The sequence below is a fragment of the Callorhinus ursinus genome, unplaced genomic scaffold, assembly GCF_003265705.2.
Source record: "Callorhinus ursinus isolate GAN/ISIS: 27379988/994484 unplaced genomic scaffold, GSC_fseal_2.0 scaffold51, whole genome shotgun sequence".
NCBI classification, from domain to species: Eukaryota; Metazoa; Chordata; class Mammalia; order Carnivora; family Otariidae; genus Callorhinus; species Callorhinus ursinus.
In genome coordinates, this window is record NW_027397113.1 from 2,129,491 (window position 1) to 2,140,318 (window position 10,828).

The following is a 10,828-nucleotide window of genomic DNA, read 5'->3' on the forward strand; positions in this document are numbered from 1 at the left end:
GTCCTTACTCATATTCATATTTTGTACTTAAACTTTTAAAAACACCTGTTTGTGCCAAGTCCTGTGCTGGATCTTGCAGACACAGAGATGATAAATACACCTTTAATAAATTAAAGCAGATGCCCCCCCCCTCATGGTTTGACACCTCCAGGACAAACTCTTTACAGGCCAAAATGTCAGGGCATTGCTGCCAGGCGCCACTGGGCTCCTGTATGCCGGTGGTGAGGTAGCGAGGAACCCCTGAACTAACCCAAGTCTCAGTGAAGGCTGCACGGGGAGCAGGTGAACCCATCCAAGGTGGATTCCTTGATTCCCCCTGTGAGCTCACCCAGAACAGGTGCTATCTCTGATTGGCTTTCTCCCCTAGGGTCCAGGACCACACCTTTCTTTCATTCATGTATTCATTCATCGAATAAATATTGACTACACATAAATACGAATTTGCACCCCTGACTCAGGGTCTGGAATGGAGGAAAATTTCCAGCTCTCCTCAAGTGTACCAGCTTAATTCATCTAGCCCATATTTGCACCCCACCCATAAAGTATCTGTCTCCTAAGAAATCAACACAATGAGAAAATTTAGTTCAACCCTGTGGAATGTTCATTCCATAGCCAGGAATGGCCTAGGTTTTGGGAACACAGAGCTGTTTAAGAGATCACTTGGCCCAGTCCACAGCCTGGAGGGGAGAGGAGAAAGACCATTAGAATGTTAGGTTAATAAGCATGTAACTTAGTGCCGTGGGACCACAGAAGACATAACATCTCAGCTGGGTCTTGAAGGATGAGCAGTTCTCCAAGCAGAGAAGGGAGAAGCCCATTTGGTGTAGCTCCAGGAAGATGAGATCCCAGATTTCACTCATTTTCCTTCATTCATTCCATTCCCCCAGATTGCAAAATCATTAAGAGGAAAATTGTAAACAACTTAAATGGCCAAAAAAAAAAAAAAAGAGAGAGAGATTGATTAAATCTTTGCACTTTCAAATGACAGAAACCTTGGTGGCATTCATAGTCGTGTTCTCAATAACTAGGTAATGACGGGCAAAATTCCACATTTCAGTTGTGGCAGCAGTCACACAACTATATGCCTTTGTCAGAACTCACAGAGCTGTCTATTAGTATGGGAAGTAGGCTCTAATTTTTAAAATGAAGGAGAAAAACTAAAAAAAAAAAAAAGCAAGTCACAAGTATAGACAGTGTGAGCCTAAATTCAAAGAAGAAAATGTGTTTAGATGAAGAATGTATCATGTAAAATTTCTTGTCTTGCATGTGAAAAACTCTAGAATGTTATTAACCAAAGTGATAACATTTTAAGAAAATGAGTTTTACATGAAATAAAATATTTTTGAAAAACGAAATTAAATTTTAAGTCTCAAAGTTGTAAAAAACATATATGCTTATATTTGACCGTAGTCAATTAGTTTTCCACCTTTCTCCACATACACATACACTTATATATTCCTGGAGAGAGATATGTCAGAATGTGGGCCGTGGTCTTTGCGGGGGACTGTGGGTATTTTTCATTTCCTTCTTTGTGCTAGTTTGTGCTCTCCAGATACTTCATCACGAATGCACATTATTTCTATCATTAGGCAGGGCCCACCCCCAAATGTTCCTTTAGTAAAACCTAGGCAAGCATGAATCATGAAAACTGGCCTTTGGGAAGCTAAAATGCCTTTTCTACGTATCTGTCTATACAGCCCAACTAAATAGTTCCCCAAAGTATTTATCCGAAAAATATTTTAGAGATTGGGTGGCATTCTTATAAGGAAAAAATGAACAGGGGAAATAGTTTCGCTCCCAGCTCTCCTGTTGAAGGTTCGATAAAGAAAACCCAGTAACACGGGAGGGGAGGGGAGGGATGGTTCAGTATTATGCCTAGGGTTGTGTCTTCACAAATGTGCCCACCAGCTCAGCTCTCGGGATGATGTAGTTGTTTGTCAACCTTGAACATGACCTGGGCCACCTCTCCTCTCTAGAGATGTAAGCAGCTCAGGAGGAGCATTCCTATAAGATCAGAGTGTGGCCTTGCCTCTGTCCTAGAGATCTGGGTGTGTCCCAAATCTATCTAGAGTATGGAAAACAACCTAATGAAGGGGGGTGTGACAATACAGTTCAGCAAAGGTCTGAGCTGGGGGTGGGTGGCAGAAGATGTCGCCCTCTGTTCAAGAGGAAGAAACTGAAGTCCAGTTTCCTTTTGGATCCCAAAAAGGATTCGCCCACAGGCACCCAGTTAGTTTAGAGCAGAGATGGAACTGAAGCCATGAGTAAACCGAGGGGCTTTTGATTCCTGATCCAGTGGCTATGCTGTTGGGACCAAGGAGTGGTCTCTTTAAGGGACAACCAAAGAGTAAGCACTGGAGAGTGCGTCTCCAGTGCTGCCCAAGTAGTCCAGTCGCCTGCGGAAGAGGTGGGGGGCCCTGGGCTTGGTGACTTCAGCCACTACGTCAACGCTGCTTGGGTTTCCCATGTGTCCCTGCTGAGGTGGCAGGCAGTAAAGGAGGAGAGAGGGAAAGAAAGAGAACCATTGTACTTGCTTTTTTTGTTTCGTTCTCAAAGTAATTCACAATCCGTCCTGTACCCTTCCTACTATACGGAGGAGGAAACAGAGATAGATCCAAGTGGCCGGTGAGCTGGGAAGATCACCAGTCAGAGTGTTCCAGTTGCCATGGCAGTTCTATTCTTCATTGTTAACCAGGTCTGTAATTTTGATCCATGCATGAGACAGTTGGGAGGTTGGTTGAGGTGTGTCCGTCCCTGAGAACACAGGAAAAATCACATTTGCAGAACATTTATGGAGACCCCTTCCCCCCATATAACTTCACTCGACCCTCCCGGGTGTACAATGAGGACGCTGAGACCCCACAGATGAACTTACCTGCCCAGTTTATGATTCCACTGAAGCTGGGCTTGAACCTCAGACTGCCTCCAAAGATAGTTTTCTTGATGCACCATCAAAAGGTGTCCCCAGGCCCCCAAAGCTGGAGCTAAACCCCCTGGACCAGTGCTGGACCACCAAGATACTGATTCCAATGCCCAGTGAGGGTCTATGGGCCACATTGTCCCAGCCACGTGCCAAGCACAGGGAGTCTCCAGCTCCTGGAACATCCCAAGGCTCCCTACACAGCCGTGAAGCCTTCTGTCTCCTTCTTCTATATGATTATATTTTAAAAGCAAGTCATAAACTTCTCGCAACTTGTGTCTCTTGACAACTTCATTGTGTTCATTACATTCATAACAATGACCAGCCATTGTAGGGAGAAGGTCCCACAGAGGTAGTTCAAGCCCTCCTGGCTAGGCTGGAGCCCAGGCCCTTACCTTTACCTTGACCTCGGGCAAGGTACATGGTAACGTGTACTAAGCCTCAATATCCTCATCTGTCAGGGATAATAACAGCCACGGGAACCACCATGATGGGGCTTTGGGAGACTCATGGCTGGAAATTAGAGGTGACTAAGTGCCCTGGACCCCCATCGGGGTGACCTCCCTGCCCTTTTCCCTCTTTGAACGGTGCTTTCACACAGTCATGAACATAGACTCTGGAGTTAGGTGGTCTGGTTCAAACCTCGGCTCTGCTTCTTTTGGCCATGGCTGTGTACTCATAGGCAAGTTGCTCGACCTCTCTGGGCTTAGTTTCCTCGTTCCTGAAGTGAGGATGATAGTGCTGCCTCGGAGGGTGGCTGTGAGGGGTCAGTGAGTCGGGAAAGGCTAGATGGGAGATCATCACCAGCGGAAGGCCCTTGTATCTGGGCCTTGCCCAACCCCCTGCAGGGAAGCGGGATTGGTTCCAGTCCACTGGTACCTCATCCGCCTTTGTCCCCGACAGGCTGACAGAGGGCCCAGGCCCCTGTTCTCATCAGTGTCACATAAGGGACAGCCTGCAGGATCTTCTGGGGTTTTCTTCTGTGGCGACCAAGAAAGCCCTGAGGCCACCGCCCTCTCCCGTTTGCAGCCTGCCCTGGAGGATGTTTGGCTGGCAGCTGTGAAAGCCACAAGACATCCTGAGACACTGCCCAATGTGTTTCCAGACAGGAATTTCTTCCCACCGTCTCTCGGGAAGGTTATGTGTTTCCCGACCCCAAATAGCCAGAAAGACCCGTCCAGAAATCCAGAAAGAAGGGGGCACCTGGCTGGCTCAGTCAGCTGGGCATTGGACTCCTGATCTCAGCTCAGGTCTTGATCTCAGGGTCGTGAGTTCAAGCCCCGCACTGGGCTCTATGATGAGCATAAAGCCAGAAAGAAAAAGAAAGAAAGAGAGAGAGAGAGAGAAAGAAAGAAAGAAAGAAAGAGAAAGAAAAAGAAAGAAAGAAAGAAAAAGAAAAAGAAAGAAAAAAAGAAAGAGAAAAAGAGGAAGGAAGAGAGGAAGGAAGGAAGAAAGACGGAGTGGGGAAGGAAGGAAGAGAGAGGAAGGGAGGGAGGGATGAAGGAAGGAAGGAAGGAAAGAAAAAAAGAAATCCGGAAAAAGGGAAAAATATGGTAACTGTCTTCGTAGAGTTAAACTTGATCACCACGAAGGGGCTACTGGTTGGTCCAGTCAAAGCGGGGACGGGAAATGCTGCCACGTGGAGTCACCTAGAAGGGCGAGGTTGACAGCTGAGAGCTGCAGACCAGTGGCGTTTCTGGCACGTGGCACGTGGGACGGCAGCAGTCTTGCTGGCTTGGGGCTGTGGCACGGGGGTGGGGGTGGGGTGCCTGTGCTCCGCCGGCCTCTGCCAGTCGTGACTCATTCTTGCAAATAAAATAAATATTAATGAGTTTGGACACACAGCCTACTTCAAACAAAGCCAATGAGTGGTGTTTTAAGGAAAAAGCAGACCAGCTTAAATTGGCAACGGTGGTACCTGCTTCCGCGTTGTGCTATGGCGCTTGCTGAGGGATCCAAATGGTACAGGATCTGCATCCCCCCCCCATTATACTTGCGGACGTCTTCCAGGGTTCGAATATTCACTGTATGCTACGGTTCCTTGTCAAGCAGATGAAATAGTTTCATCACTAAAAAATGGCCTCGTGGGTGAGACTTAAGGACATTACGTTGAGTGAAATATGCCTGTCACCAAAGGACACATTTCACCTAGAAGAGGTCCCTGGAGTGGTTAATTCACAGGGACGGAGAGTGGACGGTGGGTGCTGGGGCCAGGGGAAGGGTGGGGGTCGGTGTCTCAGGGGGACAGAGGTTCAGTTAGGGAAGATGGAAAGTTCTGGAGGCAGATGGTGGGGACGGCTTTGCAATGTGAATGTGCTTCGGACCACTGAGCTCTGAAGTTAAAAATAGTTGAGATGGTAAATTTCGTGTTATACATTTTTTTACCACAATAATAATAAAAAAAAAAAGCAGCCAGGACTCCTGCTCTTGCCCAACTTGATGATGCATTGTACAGACTCCTAAAGATTTACCAGTATCAATGCCCAGTGAAAGAAATTTTTCCACGACTGAAATATATGTCATGAAACAAAGGATCAAGATTATCAGATAGAGCAACTCACCTTTTAAGTATTAGACATTTGTGGAATTATCTTTAAGTGTTTTTAATGATTTGTATTCGGTAATTATTTTTTTGTTAATTCCTTCTTCAAATGTTTGCTATTATCAAATGTCTAACAGATGGAGGTCATTTTCACATGTTACTAAAATATGTAATATTGTCAAAATAATGGTTTGTAATGAGAAGAAGCCATGTGGGGGGCTCGTGGGGGGCTCAGTCGGTTAAGCATCTGCCTTCGGCTCAGGTCATGATCCTGGGGTCCTGGGATCGAGTCCTTTATCGGGCTCCCTGCTCAGTGGGGACCCTGCTTCCCCCTCTGTCTCTGACCATTCCCCTGCTTGTGCTCTTTTGAGCTCTCTTGCTCTCTGTCAAATAAATAAATAAAATATTTTTAAAAAGAAGAAGAAGCCATGTGTTTGTGATTTTTTTTTTTTTTTTTACAGAAAACCTGTGAACCTGTGTATTCGGGTCACTCATCATTTAAAAGCACATAAATATAGTGTTCTGAAAGCTACAGAACGATTAAGGTTCCCAAGCCTTAAAGGTGAGTATGTGTTGGGAATTTGGAAACCATGATTGCTGCCATAACCGGGAAAGAGGAGCACCCTGAGAGGCCGTGCCAAGTGGCCTCGCTCCGTGGAACACTAGCTGAGTGTCACATTTGAGCATCTTCGGGTGAACAATCTGGTGCATGTCCAGGTGGAGAAAGAGATGAATGAGCAAAAGATCTGCATCTGCTTTGAAAACAGTGTGTGTTCGGGCCAGTGACAGCTCTTGAGACAGACTCGCATCGGCCGATCCCCTGAGTCAAGAAGAGGATTTGAGGCTACCGTGTGGCTCCAGGCTCCTCTCCAGCCTCCTGCGTCTCCCATTATGTGGAAGAGGAAATGAGCTTCCGGGGAGAAGCCAGAGTGGCAGATGGATGTGAACGCAGGGTCGATTAACTGATGAGTCCATCTGTCAAGCTAGGAGCTCTTACGTGAATTTTGGATCTCTGTCTTGGAGAGCCCGGTTGTCAACCTTCACCGCTAATACCAAGTTAATTTAGAACCAAAGGCTTAGCATTTTATGTGACAACAAATGGGGGAAGCTGAAAAACTTTTTGCTTGCAATTGGCGCCTGTGTATTTGTTTGCTAGGGCTACTGTCACCATGTCCCTCAGTCTGGGCACTTTAAACAGACATGTACAGTCCCCCGGTCCTGGAGGCTGACGCCTGGGATGCAGACGCGGGCAGGGCGGGGTCCTCCCGAGGTCTCTCTCCTCGTGTGTGGACGGCCATGCTCTCCCGGGGCCCTCCCGGGCTCGTCCCTCGGTGTGAGTCTGTGTCCTGATCCGCTCTTCGTGTAAGGATCCCGGTCGTGTTGGATAAGGGCCCGCCCTAGTGACCTTAGATCTTCTTACCTTAAATCATCTCTTTAAAGACCCCAACTCTAAATACAGTCACATTTAGAGGTGCTGGAGGTTAGGACTCCAACCTAGGAACTTGGGGGACACAGGTCAGCCCCTGACAGCCTGCTTCCGCAGGGCCCTTTGCTATGGACAGTCCTTCCCCCACCTGCAGTGTTGCCTGCTTGCCTCTCCCCCACATTCCCAGGGTCTCCGGGTGACGGCTGACTAGCTTGAACTGGATGGGCCGGGGGCTGCGGGATGCTCTCTACCGCCTCGAGAGACTGGTAACAATGAATCTAGAAACACTCAAGCCGGGAGCAGATTCTTAAATCCTCATTAGTAAATTATATTTTTCACTCTCACACCTGAAGAATATCTAGTTTTACATTAGGTTTATTGGGACGCCTGGGTGGCTCAGTCGGTTAAGCGTCTGCCTTCGGCTCAGGTCACGGTCTCAGGGTCCTGGGATCGAGCCCCACATCAGGCTCCCTGCTCCGCGGGGAGTCTGCTTCGGATTCTCCCTCTGCCCGGGAGAATCCCAGGCAGACTCCATGCTGAGCACGGAGCCCAACTCGGGGCTCGATCCCACGACCCTGAGATCGTGACCTGAGTCGGATGCTCACAGACTGTGCCACGCAGACGCCCCTCTATGCTCCTCATATAACGCCGTGGAGAGACAAGTTAGTGACGATGTGCCTTAATGGGTAGTTGGCGGGCGACTTCTTTATCCCAGCTGTTGACTTCCTCTAATTGTGTGTTCACAGCATCTTTAGGGAGGAACCTGTGATTTTCTTGGGCTTTCTTGATTTTCACACATCTGATGCTTATTCCAGGCTGCCTCCTTAGGTAGCACGTGACTTTAGGTCCAAAGAGTTGGGTGGGTCAGATCCGATGTGAGAAGAACGATGTCCCCACGTGTGAGGCAGACGTGTTTCCCACCAATGGAGCCCGACAGCCTGCTACAGCCGTCCCATGTGGGTGCCCTCCTCCATGCACCCTCCTCCCCTGCCCACTGCCTTCGATTCCAGCCTTGCTTGGTGCCTGCGGCTTGTGCGCCTTCTCCTGGCCCCACGATGAGGAAATGAGGGCTTCCAGTTTGGCTGAGACAGAGGGAGAACGTTCTCAGAAGCTGCTGGCTGGGATTCAGAATGCAGGAAGGGAAAGAGGCCTGATCCTTGGATCAGGAGTGGGGATTTATTACTATTACTATTATTATTAGGATGGAAGTCTCCACCTGTGAAGAGTGCTCCTCCTGAGCCAGACAAGGCTGCCGCGTCCCTGGGTCCTGATGAAGTCCCAAAGGCCGGAGGTCCCAGGCCAGACACTAGGAGCCGCTGTGGGAGGCAGGGCTGAGGGAAGGGGCATCCGAGCTCCCGGAGAAGCGAGGGCTTCATCCTCCCAATCAACCAGCCGACACCTAGACAGCTCCAACAGAACACAAACAACACTGAGGTTGTACTGGGGGAGCTGTGCCAATGGATTTCCAAGAGCGGATTCCCAGACTCCCAGAGAAGCGGGCAGACTTGCGGCGTGGGGCCCGGGAATGCGCAGGCTGGGCGCGGCCTCTCCCCACTGGTGCTTCAGCTTCGCTGCCAAGGGTCTGTTCAAGAGAATTCATAGCTTTTTGCTGTGAGGCTTGGCTTTTTGCATTAGGCAGAAGGAGAACGTGTGGGATCTCTACGAGGATTTGCAGTTTTCCCAACATGGGCGGTTACAGAGCGGAGAGGGAGGAGCCCTTCCCCAAGTCTGAGCCAAGGGAAGGTTAAAGCAGGCAGGGAAGGGGCCCGAGGGGCAGCCGTCTGTCCCTCCGCCGTCTGTCCCTCCGTCTTGATCTCCGATATGGAGCAGGTGCGAAGTTGGGGAGCAGGTGCTGCCCGTGGAAGCCTCCCGACCGCCCAGTCAAGGGGACGGGACGAGGGACAGTGACCGCGGCTTGCCTGGTGCTCTCAGCGGCTGGAGGAGAGGTCCCAGCGAGAGCGTCTGGAGTAGTCCCTTCCTCCTGGGCTGGTGGGATGCCCCACTGTGACCCTGCCGATGAAGCCGCCTCCTTTGGGCCAAGCTAAGAAGGGTCTGGGTCACGCACGCTGGATCTCATGCATATGGTCCACAGTGACCTCCGGAGGGCCTGCAAGGCAGGGGAGACGAGCCCTAAACAAGTCATCACCCTCCTCGTTTCTCTAATAACACGGGGAGACATGCCCCAGAGGACAGAACAGGATGCAGGGAGGACCAACGGCTGTGGCAAACCGCACCGGACAGTCCAGGCTAGTCTGAAGGAGGAGGGTGGTGGGCAAGAGCAGGGTGCTGTGGGTGGCAGGTGCACATGGGAAGAACCGGCTGCCCCTCTCCATGCCCATCCACATCCTAAACCTGAGCCGGCTCCCGAGGAACCTCCCAGCAGCCTGGACCACATCTCTCCTCCTCCACCCCACTGAGCAGCTAGGGTACCAAGGGACCCAAGATGTGTCCCCCCCCCCCAGGACAGGCAGTGCCAGGGTCATCCTCACTCTATCAGGGCCCTAAACTGTTTGATCAAGCACCCCAACAACTAAGTAAATTTTTGAGCACATTCCTCTATGTAGTGGGTGAACAGAAGCCCCTAAAAGATATGTCCGTGTCCTAAGCCCAGGTCCCTGTGAATGCAGTCTTGTTTAGAACACAGGTCTTGCAGAGGTGGTCAAGTTAAGGATGTCAAGAGACCATCCTGGATTTAGGGTGAGTCCCACATGGAATGGCTGTACCCTCAGAAAAAGAGGAGAGGGGCGCTTGGGTGGCTTGGTGGGTTGAGCGTCCAGCTCTTGATTTCAGCTCAGGTCAAGATCACAGGTCAAGTCCTGTGTCAGGCTCCGTGCTCAGCGCAGAGTCTGCAGGAGATTCTGTCTATCTCTCTCTCTGCCCCTCCCCTGCTCTCTCTCTCTCTCAAGTAAATAAATGAATCTTTAAAAAAAAAAAAAAAAAAAAGGAGCGAACACAGGCTCACCGGGGAGAAGGCCACGTGAGCCTCCCCAGGGAAGAAGCCCTGCCCACACCTGGATTTCGGGCCCCTGGCCTCACGGAAATGTGAGAGAATATGTTTCTGTTGTTTCAAGCTGCCCAGTGTGTGCTGGTTTGTTAGAGGAAGCTAAAACACCCGAATACAGGTCTATTTATGTGTTTATCCATGAAACACAAACTCCCTATTAATATCCCGTTCACTGTGAAACCAGAAAGCAGTGGGCCCCCCGGCGGGAGGGGCCCAGAAGGAGGGGAAGGTAGACGTGAAATCTGGGTGGTGACTGTGGGGCCGAGTGGCCGCCGGCCAGGGCAGGAGCTGGGCTGCCGGGTCCTGGCGTGTCTTACTTCTGTCTTAGGCGGGGGGGGGGGGGGGCATGCGGTGTCCGTGCCCCTTTATTCTCCCCCTCTGTTCTCTTGTGTGAATGAACTACTCCACGGAAAGGATTATGTTCAATAGCGCGGGACGTGGAGTCAGACGCTCAGCTCGTTCTCTGCTCGTTCTGGCCTGTGGCTTGGGGCGGTCTCCAGAGCACACTGAGCCTCAGTTTCCCTCCTCACTGGTCACGTGGGGGGAAGTGGAGCGGTGGGTGTGCCTCGTCGGTCCCCCAGGGACGGGACGGACTCCGTGGGGAGGGCGGCATCCTGACGGCAGGTCAGGTCCTCTCTAATAGGAGGGAAGAGGTTGGCCCTTTTCGTCATAGGACTTAATGCCTTTTTACCATATAACTCATGTCTTTGTGTAAATGCCGCGAACTCGGGCAGAGGCGGGCCTCGCCGCTTTCGCTCAAAGGCTAAAATGCTCATCGAGCCACGTCTACATCCCTGTGGGTGGCTGAAAAACAGGTTCTCTCTGCCCCTGACCTACTTCTCACCAGGTCATATCAACTCTGGGAATGGGAAGGTGAGCAATGCTCCCGCGGCCCCCGCCGCCCTCTCCGGATGCTGTCCTCCTGGCTGGGCCTTC